Genomic DNA, 11,814 nt, shown 5'->3' with positions numbered 1-11,814 from the left:
TGTGTGTGTGTGTGTGTGTGTGTGTGTGTGTGTGTGTGTGTGTGTGTGTATGTGTATGTGTGTGTACTTGTATATGTGTGAGATTGGAGGGAAAAGGTTCTTAAAACTTTTTAATCCCAAAATTTATTTATTATTGAGAATGGACTGCATGTTGTAAAATATATTAAACGTATTTATTTCTATTTTGACTAAAAACTATTAAGTTATGAACATACCTATCTTTTGGAATAAGCTGACTTTTTAAAAAATTCACACAATTCTGAAAATCTAATGTAACACTCAGGAGGATTAGGTCTCTGCTTCCAGCTTCATTCTCCTCAAGGAGCAAAAAGACAATTTAGGGCTTGCTCCTTCTGCTAAGACACACACCCTTGCTTCTTCATGGCTTGTGAGACCAGAGATCATAATTCATCTCTGTAAGCCCTGCGTGAGATATTGCGTCATGACAGAGCATAAAAGGAGAGCATTTTATTTCCTTGCAATACCAGAGACAGTCTTAATGTGTGAAAGTTGAATGATCCAATTTGACAAAGATTCCTTGAGTGTGAATGGATGAGTAAAATCTTTCTTTAAATGGGATTGTAAATACTTTGGGTCAAGGGGGAAAGAGGGTAAGGAGGGAAGGAGAATGAGTTTTTGGAATTAGGGCCCAAAGACTCTCTTCAGGTCCACTTCATTGTGTAGTTTTGGCTCTGTACTCCAGAGATGTTTGGCAGAGAGAATTCAGGCTACCTCTACTTTGTCCCTCTTCTTGATGATAGCCAGAGGGAGGCCCTGGATGGTATAGCTGATACCTCCCATCCATACCAGGGGCGCTCCAAGGCCAGTACCCACAAGCTGATCCCAACTGGTGGGCACATCCTTTTGCTTTTAGGAAACCACAATATCAGAGTTCAGGGGCTACTTAGATAAAAGAATCCTAGGCTTCTGCTTTCCACGACTGCCCTTGCCTTGAGGCCCTTAGGGGGGCTGGGAACAATGCTTGGGTTGAACTTTTTTTTTTAGCCATCTTGTTCATTGACCCAGTGGAGTCAGGGCTAAAGACACTAAAGGAGCCTGTTCATAAGAGCACTTTGCATTTCTAACACTTTGCACTTCTAATGCTTTTCATCCAAAGATTAGATGGCATTCCTCCAGTGAATTCACCACTTTGTTCCTGGGGCAGAGGTGTGCTGAGCTGTAGAACACCAGAGCACTGGGTCCTGAAAAAACCAGGAACTCAGCCAGGAACTAGGATAATGTTTTTCTTGGGATTTTTAACTATTAGAAATACTGTAATATCTTGGCCAGGTGTCTCATTCCCTCCTTCCTCCTTTAGATATCTTTAATTCCCTCTCTCTTTTCCTATCCAGCAGGAAAACCAACTGAGACATTTTTTTTCTTCCTCCAGTTAAGAGAACATTTCCTCCTGTAAACCACTCACAGATTGGAAGTTGGGCAAGTAAAGTGGGACAAGAGTTACCTTTACTAGTGCTTTGTCTGGATTTCCCCCCTCATTTTCTTGAGACTCTACTTTCTAGAGCAAGGTGTCATTGCTTCTGGAGCCAGAGGAATAGCTGTGAGGGGGTAAATTCCTACGTTCATAAATCTAAGCCATGTTGGGGATCCCTAGTCTCAGACTAGAATTTACTTGTTTTAGAGAGAGCCCAAAGGAGATGGATCTGGGAGCTGTGGTTGGCATATAGACAGGTGTCTGACTACATTTTTCTGAAAAAGCTTTATTGTCCCAGAACAACAAAATTATAGTTAGGAGTCAGAAAATTACTCTTTGCCTATAAAAGGATTCGTTTTCACTGGGCTGTGACAGCACATGTAAATCCCAGGTATTATAGCCTACCTAGCCTTTTTCTTTATAGGAATCAGGTGTTCACTTCCCATTTACTATGGAACTAGGGTAGAAAAGTTCTGTTACCAGTTTGACAGCAGCAACCATGCTCTGCTAGTTCTAATTACTTTGCTAAAATACAATATGTGCTTAACTTGATTGAAACAATTTTCTTGATTTCTTTTTATCTTTGGGTGGGTGACTAGCTTGGTGTAATGGAAAGAACAGTGTGACCCTCAGAGACATCACTTATTCTCCTGAGGCCTCAGGTTACTCTTCTGAAAATGAGGAAGTTAGATTGGGTGATCTCGGGATTTTTTCCCTCTTTTTTGGCTCTAAATCCTATGAGATAAAAAGATTTTGTGATTAAAAGATTTTTCCTCTTGAAAAATGGACCTGTCTCAGGAAAATCATAGGACAGAATTTTTGGGGGGCAGTGAGAACAAAGCTCAGTGACCCAAGGGCATTTGATGCTGGCTGTTCAACAAGCTGTAGTTTGCTCTTAGATATGTTGATCTCTACGGGAAGAGACCTGCCGACTTTCTGGAAGCTTCATGTTACTGGATAAATCCCATGGGCTCTCTGTGTGTGAAGGCAAAGCTAGGTCCCCTGTGTTTTCTTGAAACTGGGGAAGAAAGCTCGGGCTGGCTGGCTCTTCCTTCTGTGGCTGGTTTGAGCACAAGCCTTTTGGGGCCTCCATTCTTCATCAGCTTCAGTGGATGCCAAGTGGGGCGGTATCTCAATGTTGTCAACCTGATTTTGTGGAAGTTTTAGCTATGACTGGCAAGAGTTAGAGGGTAAAAGGTAGATGTCACAAGGTACTATGTAGGGGTCAGAGTGGATGACTTTTTTTTTTTTTAAGGCAATTGGGGTTAAGTGACTTGCCCAGGGTCTCACAGTTAGTAAGTGTCAAGTGTTTGGTCTGAGGCCGGATTTGAGATCAGGTCCTCCTGACTTCAGGGCTGGTGCTCTATCCACTGCACCACCTAGCTACCCCCAGAATGGATGACTTTTAAGGAAACTCATTCAACAAGTGCTTATTAAGTGCTTACCATGTGCCTGGGGACTATCCTAGGCACTGGGGATACAAAGTAGTCCCTACCCTCAAACGCTTACATTCAAATGAGGGAAGGAAGGGATAAGAAGACAACATTATACAAAAAAGTAAATACAAAATAAAAATGAGTAATTTTTTTCTTGGCAGGGATGGACATGAGCAATTGAGGGAATTAGGACTGATCTTGTTTGGGAGGTAGCACTTTAACTTAGCCTTGAAGGAAGTGAGGGATTCTGCAAAGCAGAGAGAAGGAAGAGAGACTGTATTCCAAGCATGAGAAAAATCCATGGAAACAAAAGGCCTCCTTTCCAAGATTCCAGTTTTATGAATAATGTGCATGAGATAAGTTGTAAATGTTTATGTGACTAGTAATATCTGCACTGCAAACAGAATTGTTAAGTTACTTTATGTTGCAGTTATGAATTTGGGCATAATAAAACTCCATGGATATGTTTTGGGGCTTGTTTTACATCTGGTTAACAGGATAGAGGGCAACTCTCACACCTTCAGAAATGAGAAGATTCCACAGGAATAAAATCATCACTGACTAATAATGATAGTTGATGTTTATTTTTTTCTGGAAAGGTATTGGAGTTCTCTAGGACTGTTTTTCTCCCATTTTCTCCACCCTTATCCTGTCACTCTGAATCTGGGCTCCGCAAATGAATAAATCTAAAATGTACCAATGTATGGGGATATTCTACTGGGGGCAGAGAAGAATTATGATGTCATTGCTTTTAAAAACAAATCAGGTAGGTCTCTGGTGGGTAGGTAATATGTGCCAGATATAAATTATCAGGGCTTGAGAGTATATCCTTGATCTATCAGAGTATGAGGTATAATATGCCCAGGACTGAATTTTCAGTACTGGGAGAGTATTCTTCAGCCTACCAACATATTATAGCTGCGAGCATGATGATCACCAAAGAAGGCTGTTAATTAAGAACGGAAATGTAAAAGTCCCACCCAATTTTGCTTAGGATATTGCCCTGACTGTTTTGCATGTGGTTTTTTTCTAAGCTCTTGGAATGTTGACCCTAATATTGTACCTATACCCAAGTTTAGAGAATAAAAGAATATTTTGTAAGTATAAAGACCTGGCATCATTATTGCATGTCTCACCAATCCCCTTTTCCCTAATACTCATGGCAAAATGTTTTGGGGTAGCCCAGTGGATCGGGTAGATTGATTAATATAAAGCAAAATGTCTTAAATAAAAATGTTCATTATGATGTGAGCACCTGATATCTGGAGATAGTACATCAACAAGATTAATGTTTACATTTCCATAAGAATTGATTAAAATTTTAAACACTGTTTTGGCTCCTTTTCTTCCTTAATAAATGCATTTTATTTTTGACTGTATCTGTAATTTCATTGATAGAGGGAATTTCTGGTGAGGAAGCTCCCTTTCTCTATACATGTCACCTTAGAGAGCCCTGAACGGTGACATATTTTGTCTGGATTCACAAAACCGGTGTATATGAGAGGTAGCTCTTGAATGCAGCTTTAAACAAGGGCGTTACCAATAAGAAATGGTCCTGTGAAATACTTCCTAGACCAAACAGACTTCGTTCAAAGGGCACTATGCTAGTCCAATCTGTTTTTGAAAAGTAAAAGCTGCTAATGACTTTTGTCTCCCTTCTCACTTCCAGTGATACTACAGTTCATCTTATTGCCTCAAGAGATGGGTTAGGTATAGATTTTTAAGGGGCTCATGGGATAATAGGCTTTTGTACCTGAGGATCAGATGGATAGGTAGTATCACGGAAACAACAAACATCAACTTGGACACACTTGAGAGATAATGGAGGATACCAAGGCCTGGTGTTTTATGATCCATGGGGTCATGAAGAGTCGGCCACGACTAAAAGATTAAACAACAACCACCTGATTACCTGAACAGGGACTTTGTCATCTACACCTGTGGCATTGGGCACATGCCTGTGTTTGTGAGTAAGGGAAATAGCCTCTTTTGAGACTTATCTTCCTTCTGCTTTGAGTGGTGACCACTCACTCTCTTCACTGCGCCTCCTCTCCCCCAGACAGACACAATGGCTATAAGTCTCTCCCTTTGCCTAAGGGCTACAGTGACCCAAAGCTTCAACATCCAGAACTGAAGTCATTCTACTTTAGGTATAAGAGTTATTAGCTGCTTTCAGGTGGGGAGAGTGCGAATGTGAAGGGAACAGAAGGGAATTTGGTTGTTTAGTTGTTTTCAGTTGTATCTAATTCTTTATGACCCCATTTCGGGTTTTCTTGGCAAAGATACTGGAGTGGTATGCCATTTCCTTCTCTAGCTCATTTTACAGGTGAGGAAACTAAGGCAAACGGGTTAAATGACTTGCCCAGGGTCACACAGCTAGTAAGTGAGGTCGAATTTGAACTCAGATCTTCCTGATTCCAGGGCAGGTACTCAATCCACTATAGCACCTGGCTGTCCATACATGAGGGAATAACTCCTTAAAAATATGGGAGGTAGAGTTCAGAGGACAAGCTTCTAGTGTTCATCTTTCCAGTCATTTGCACCTTGGGGGAAAACTGGACTTTTCTGGATGAACTTCAGGCAGCCTTAGGGTCAAGAACATAGGAGCAGATAGGGGTTATGGATGTGACTAAAGGTAAGAAAGGGCATACTTTCCAAAGTGAGGGGTCACCAAAACCCTCTAGATAACCAGACGCACAATAACCAATGGCCTGCTTACTACTATTGCCAAGTCTGCCCATCCACATGGAACCAGGGCACCAGGCAACCCTCCTTGTCATGTCCCATAGCTGTCAAAACTGATATTACATTTACAGACTTCCTAAAGGAATCTAGGGAAAAGTGCCCATATTATTTTTTTTTCTGAAGGTAGGGTAAGCTTAATCCTAGGTCCCAATTTGTGAGTTATTGAGGTGCCGGCAAATTGACACACAGTGGAGTTATGAATTGGTCTAGCCATTCTGGAAAACAATTTGTAACTATACCCCCACATTTACTAAACTATGAGTATCCATTGACACAGTGATATCATAACTAGGCCTATTAGGCCCAAGGAGATCAAATAAAGAGGAAAAGGGTCTATATATATATATATATATATATATATATACAAGAATATGCATAACAGCTTTTTTTATGGTGGCAAAGAAATGGAAACTAAGGGAATCCTTATCAATTAGGAAATGGCTGAACAAATTATGGCATGTGAATGCAATGGAATGCTATTGTGCTGTAAGGAATGATAAAAAGGATTATTTCAGAGAAACCTGGGAAGACTTGTATAGACTGAAGCAGAATGAGGAGAGCAGAACCAGGAGAACAATTTATATTACAACATCAATATTGAATAAATAAACAATTTTGAAAGACTTAAGCACTCTGATCAATGCAAAACTCAATCATTATTCCAGAGGACTGATGATGAAGAATTCTACTCACCTTCTGGCAGAGAGGTGTTGGACTAATAAGCAGAATGAGCCACCTATTTTTTTTGGACATGGCCAATATGGGTGTTGGTTTTGCCTGACTATGCTTCCTTGCTATGAGGGTTGTGTTTTTATTTTGACTTTTCCCCATGGTGGTGGTGGTGGTGGTGGTGCTAGATCTGGAGGTAGAAAAAACAAATGCTTGGTAATTAAAAAAAAAAAATTTAACTGTAAAAAAACTGTTATTTCGAGTCTTCTCTCCAAGTCTCCACTGGTCTCCTGGTCACATTGTCTCTCCACTTTCATTAATGTCAACATGTCCAGCTCTCAGTAGCCAAAACACTCTGTTCACCAGCTGCACAAATAAATAGATTCTCCGTGTTTAGCATCTCCTCCTCAAACAAGTAGTTGGAATAGCCTTCAACCCCCTACAGTGGGAGAGTAAAGATTCCTTCCACCAGCCATGGCAATTACTTCTCCAGAAGAAATAGGTAGAAGAGTAAATTGTTGGATGGTGTTCCAACCCCAGTTCAGGCTGCTAGTATTATCCTTCCATTTTAGGAACACATCTGCACTGGCAAAGGTAATGATGAGCTGAAGCTTAAAGCTCTCTGGAGCCATATTTTTCCCCTCTGGAAGAAGACAAAGACATCTTGGGGGTAGGAGACAGATAAAGTCTGATCCTAAGGATGCCCTTATCAGTTTCTGTCCTCCTTTTCAGAAGTGATTTATCCACCCTAGTTCAATTTTCTCCTTAACGATAGTGGAACCCTTCTCCATAAAAGTAAAGCATGTTACCCAGTTCCATGTGTCTCCAGAGTCCACTGTCTCAGATCCTGAGCTGGGCATTCTGCAGCCTCCTGGAACTGCTCACCTGATGCTCGCTACTCACTGCACTCTCTAGGCAATATCACACATTTGTGTGAAAGAAGGTACCATGTGGCATGAACTGATAGTTAATTTGTGAAATTATGAAATGGAGGCAGGCATGCCTCGTTCTTTTGGTACTCACTGGGAAAGACCACAATTGGCAGTGAGAAACAGGGTAGCGATCACACTTTAATTAAACACAAATACAAATAATTAATTAAATTTGATTAAATGGGGTCAAAAAGCCCACAAAGGCTGAGACAAGCAGTGAAAGAGATGCTTAGGCAGGCTGTGTGGCTCTGGATAGGTGAACAGGATGTCCAAGAAAGGCAGAGTGAGGAAGAGGATGAGGAGACGGGGAGGCAGGGAACATCCCTCACAGAGCCATGGATTACAGTTAGGAGCACTAAGCAGCATAGGCCTGATGGAGATAGAAAAGCACTTGTGGGGTGGGGGTGGGGGTGGGGAGGAGGTAGGGGTGGGGAGGAGGTAGGGGTGGGGAGGAGTTTGAGGTCTCATTTTGATAGCTTTTTTGGGGGAAACAACAACTCCTATCTGTGCCACCTTGGGGTCAGTTCATTAATACAGTTAAATCTCAAAGTCATCGGTAAAACTTCGAAATTACATCTCAAAGTTATCAGGACCTTTTGGATGTTCTGCTGGTCTGGAGCTATGGAGATCTGGATTTTGTCTGGAATTTACATATCATATTTATATATTTTACATATAATTCATATCCATAGAACCAAAAGGTCCTCACAGCAGTACCTAGATGGCTTCTGTTCATTCATCACATGTTACCAGGATGTGAATTTTGAAATACAATTTTGTAAAGCTGCTCCTTTGATCTTTGGGATAGTTTGTGCATGACTTCAGGTTCACCTTTGCAATCTTATTTCCTTCTATTGCTCTTTTATACTGGCTGCTTCCAAACTTACTATAATGACTAGAAGGGGTTGGTGGTGGTCAGGGAGACCAGAATAAGATATAATTTTAATTCATGGGGCCACTAAGCTGTTAGCAGCCAGCCCCAGATCCCCCAAGCTCCAGTATTGGGAAACTACGCAGTTGTGATGTCTTATTTGTGTTAGGTGTACAGACCTTGCTCAATTCGAACCGTTTCCAGGATCTGCGAAGCAGATAAAATGGTATTTGATGTGCCTTAGACTGAACTGGGGAGTGGCAGGCAATGACCAGCTAAGTTGGAGTGCTGCCCGTGATACAGAGATAGGCATAAGAAAGGAGGCATATAAAGACTACTGTCCCCTCCCCCACCAGGAAGGTGTAACTTTCATTCTCTATTCTAGTCTAGTCTTAAAGCTTGATTACTGCTTCTAAGATTCTGTTCAGTTCGAAAACTATGATCTGTCCACTGTCTCAGATCCTGAGCTGGGCATTCTGCAGCCTCCTGGAACTGCTCACCTGATGCTCGCTACTCACTGCATTCTCTAGGCAATATCGCACATCTGTGTGAAAGAAGGTACCATGTGGCATGAACTGATAGTTAATTTGTGAAATTATGAAATGGAGGCAGGCATGCCTGGTTCTTTTGGTACTCACTGGGAAAGACCACAATTGGCAGTAAGAAACAGGAAACTAATGGAGTGCCCATAAATTAGAAAATGGCTGAACAAATTGTGGTATGTGAATGCAATGGCATACGATGGCATACTATAAAAAATGATGAAAGGGATCATTTCAGAGAAACCTGGGAAGACTTATATAGACTGATGCAGAATAAAAAGAGTAGAACCAGGAGAACAATTTATCATCATCATTTATCAACATCAACATCGCAGAAATAAACAATTTTGAAAGACTAAAAATTCTGATCAGTATAAAGCTCTTATTTTCATGGTTTTTTTTTTTTTTGGCTAGGCAATGGGGTTAAGTGACTTGCCCAGGGTCACACAGCTAGTAAGTGTCAAGTGTCTGAGGTCAGATTTGAACTCAGGCCTTCCTGACTCCAGGGCCATTGCTCTATCCACTGCGCCACCTAGCTGTCCCCTGTTTTGTTTTTTGTTTTTTTTTTTTTTAACATGGCCAATATGGGTATTGGTTTTGCCTCACCATGCTTCCTTGTTAGAAGGGTTGTGTTTTCATTTTGACTTTTCCTCATTTTGTAGGGGAGAACTGGAGGGAGAAACTATGAGGGCATTCCACAAGTCATAGGATCATAGATGTAGAACCGAATGGAACCTTAGAGTCTGTTAAGTCAACCTCATATTTGAAAGATGAGAAAACTGAGAAACAGAGCCATTAAGTGACTTTTCTAGAGTGACATAGCCAGTAAGTGTCCGAGGCTAGTGTTGCATGAGTTTTCTTTGGGTTCACTGACTAGCCACTGCCAATAAGCCAGCATGGGACAGAGACAGGAAGACTTCGGTTTATTCGCTCAGAGCGAGATACTCTCTGACAGCAGTTGGTAGTCATGTGTTTCTCTAATAATTTGGCTGGCTAATATTTATACCATTGTACCATTCTACTGTTCACATAATGTGAAGCAGAAAGGGTGCCTGTTACAAAGCAGCTTGGTCACATAGAGGGGAAAGTATCCTTGTTACAACAAAAGAGGTTGGTTATCAATTATTTCAAAAGGAGGAATGTGTCTTTGTTAGTGTTGAAGCCTTCCTTTGCAATGATAAAAACCTTTTGTAGGCTGAAAGGAGATCTTGAAGAAGGCAAGCACCATTGCAAGCTGACGTTGTAAATAAATGCTGAAGCACTAAGCATAGCAAAATGGTGAATATAGAACAAAATGGAGTTAGTTATGATAACTCTTAACAACACGCTTAGCTCTTAAAAATTCACTTTTAACACAGGTTTTGAACTTGTATGTTCTCTGTTCCTGGACCATAGCTCTACAGATTACAGCATTGGCTACATAGCCAGAACTATTTGCATCTTCAGAAGAGCCTGAGTCAGCTTTGGTCCTTTCTTTGTTCTATTCGTATCTGGGGGACTGAGGTGCTGGGGATGGAATCGCCAACCTTAAGAAGACTCATCTGGAAGTGATGCCACCTTTGGATGTGAACTTGATGGGACCAATGCTATGTATGAACTGAATTAAGTTATGACTATATCTCCCCTCACCACACACACATTGAAGTGGTAGAAGGAGGATTATGCCACTGTAATGTTTGGGAAAATGTGTTTGTTCTTAGAAGTAAATTTCCTTTTGTAAATGCTACCTTTTGTTAGGTAGTTAAATAGAACTGGAGTGCTAGTAACTGGCCTTCTAACATGTGGGTGGACAGAGCTGGTGGGAGCTCAAGCCGAGATCACCCACAAATCCACCAGGGTGCCCAAGAACTCTGAGAGATGTAATGGTCCTGAGAGTGGGGCCAGAGCACACATGTTACACAAGTCCATAAGCTGTTCTGCTTTTGTGGCATGGTTCTTAAAAAAAACGAGAGTTCTATCTCTTGCTGATTGCAATGAGTCAGTTGATTTTCATTTTTCTCATCCTGCCACTCTGCTTTTTTTCTAGGATACTTACTACAACCAGGGAATGCTCAACCTGCCATGATATCGATGCTGTCAGTTTCTTTTAGCACTCAGTGAGCTAATCACTTTGAATCACTGAGGGTTTTCTTTTTGTTCCACTGAGAGGACTCTCTGTTTTCCCTCGCTACAGTATGACATCACATATGGCATGGCTATCTATGGCCACCCAATCATTCCATCCTCCATATTTGCATCATACTTAACCCACTTCAACTAACATATGAGCCACAGTGCTAATTTTATCTAAACCTGGCTTTGGCAACAAAATGTAGATCAGGATTGACTCAGGCTATTCTTACTGATTCAGGCTCAAGATGGGGACAAAATAGGACTCTTATAGATCTAGCAGTTAACAAAAGGAGGTTTACTTAGCCATAGCAGGGAAAAGATGTGAAGCAAAGATATAACACTGGTTCAGCTAGATGTGGACTCTCTTGTCACCATACAGAAATGCATCTCACGAGCAGAGCAAGATGTAGTGACTTACATGCAGTAATCAATTCATCAAGTCTGAAAGACATTTACTCCTTATGGAGGCTTTTTTATGCTTTCAGGTGACCAAGTAGGCATGTTAACAGTTCAAGATCTAGTACTTGGGGCCAAGCAAGACTTGGGATACCTTCCTTGCTTTTTTTTTTGTTAGAAAAAATGAGCCTACATTACATGATGGGAGACACTGGTAGATATTTTTCCCACCACAGAGAGGAAGACCACTGAGGGAAATGCCATCATGAGCTGTTGGGAGTCTGTACCTGTATGGGTACTTAGAGCAGTTCCTGTCCTGGTTATTGTGGGTAGAGCCAAATGGAAACTCTAGTAGTTAACAGAGTAATCCCTTATAGTTATATAAATGTTAGCTATTATTGGTAGTTACTATTAGTTAATAGCAAACAGTACAGGATTATAGGAAAGGATCTCCCTAATGATGAAGATGAAGGAAGCTATTTCCTCCCTAGTGATGGAGATGAAGGAGGTTAGTACACTTCCTTACACAAAATATCCCTGTGTGGTTGATAAGAAAGGCACATAGCACCTGGAGGTTTCAGTGGACTATAAGAAGCTGGACAAAATTGTCACACCAATCTTTGAAGCCATTCCTGGTCTCTCATCAATGTGGTGGACCAGATAGTTCAGGCCTGGGTGT

The sequence above is a fragment of the Vombatus ursinus genome, unplaced genomic scaffold (genome assembly GCF_900497805.2).
Source record: "Vombatus ursinus unplaced genomic scaffold, bare-nosed wombat genome assembly UNPS02014832.1, whole genome shotgun sequence".
Classification (NCBI taxonomy): domain Eukaryota; kingdom Metazoa; phylum Chordata; class Mammalia; order Diprotodontia; family Vombatidae; genus Vombatus; species Vombatus ursinus.
The sequence above is the reverse complement of the archived record's forward strand: the minus strand, read 5'-3'. Positions refer to the sequence as shown.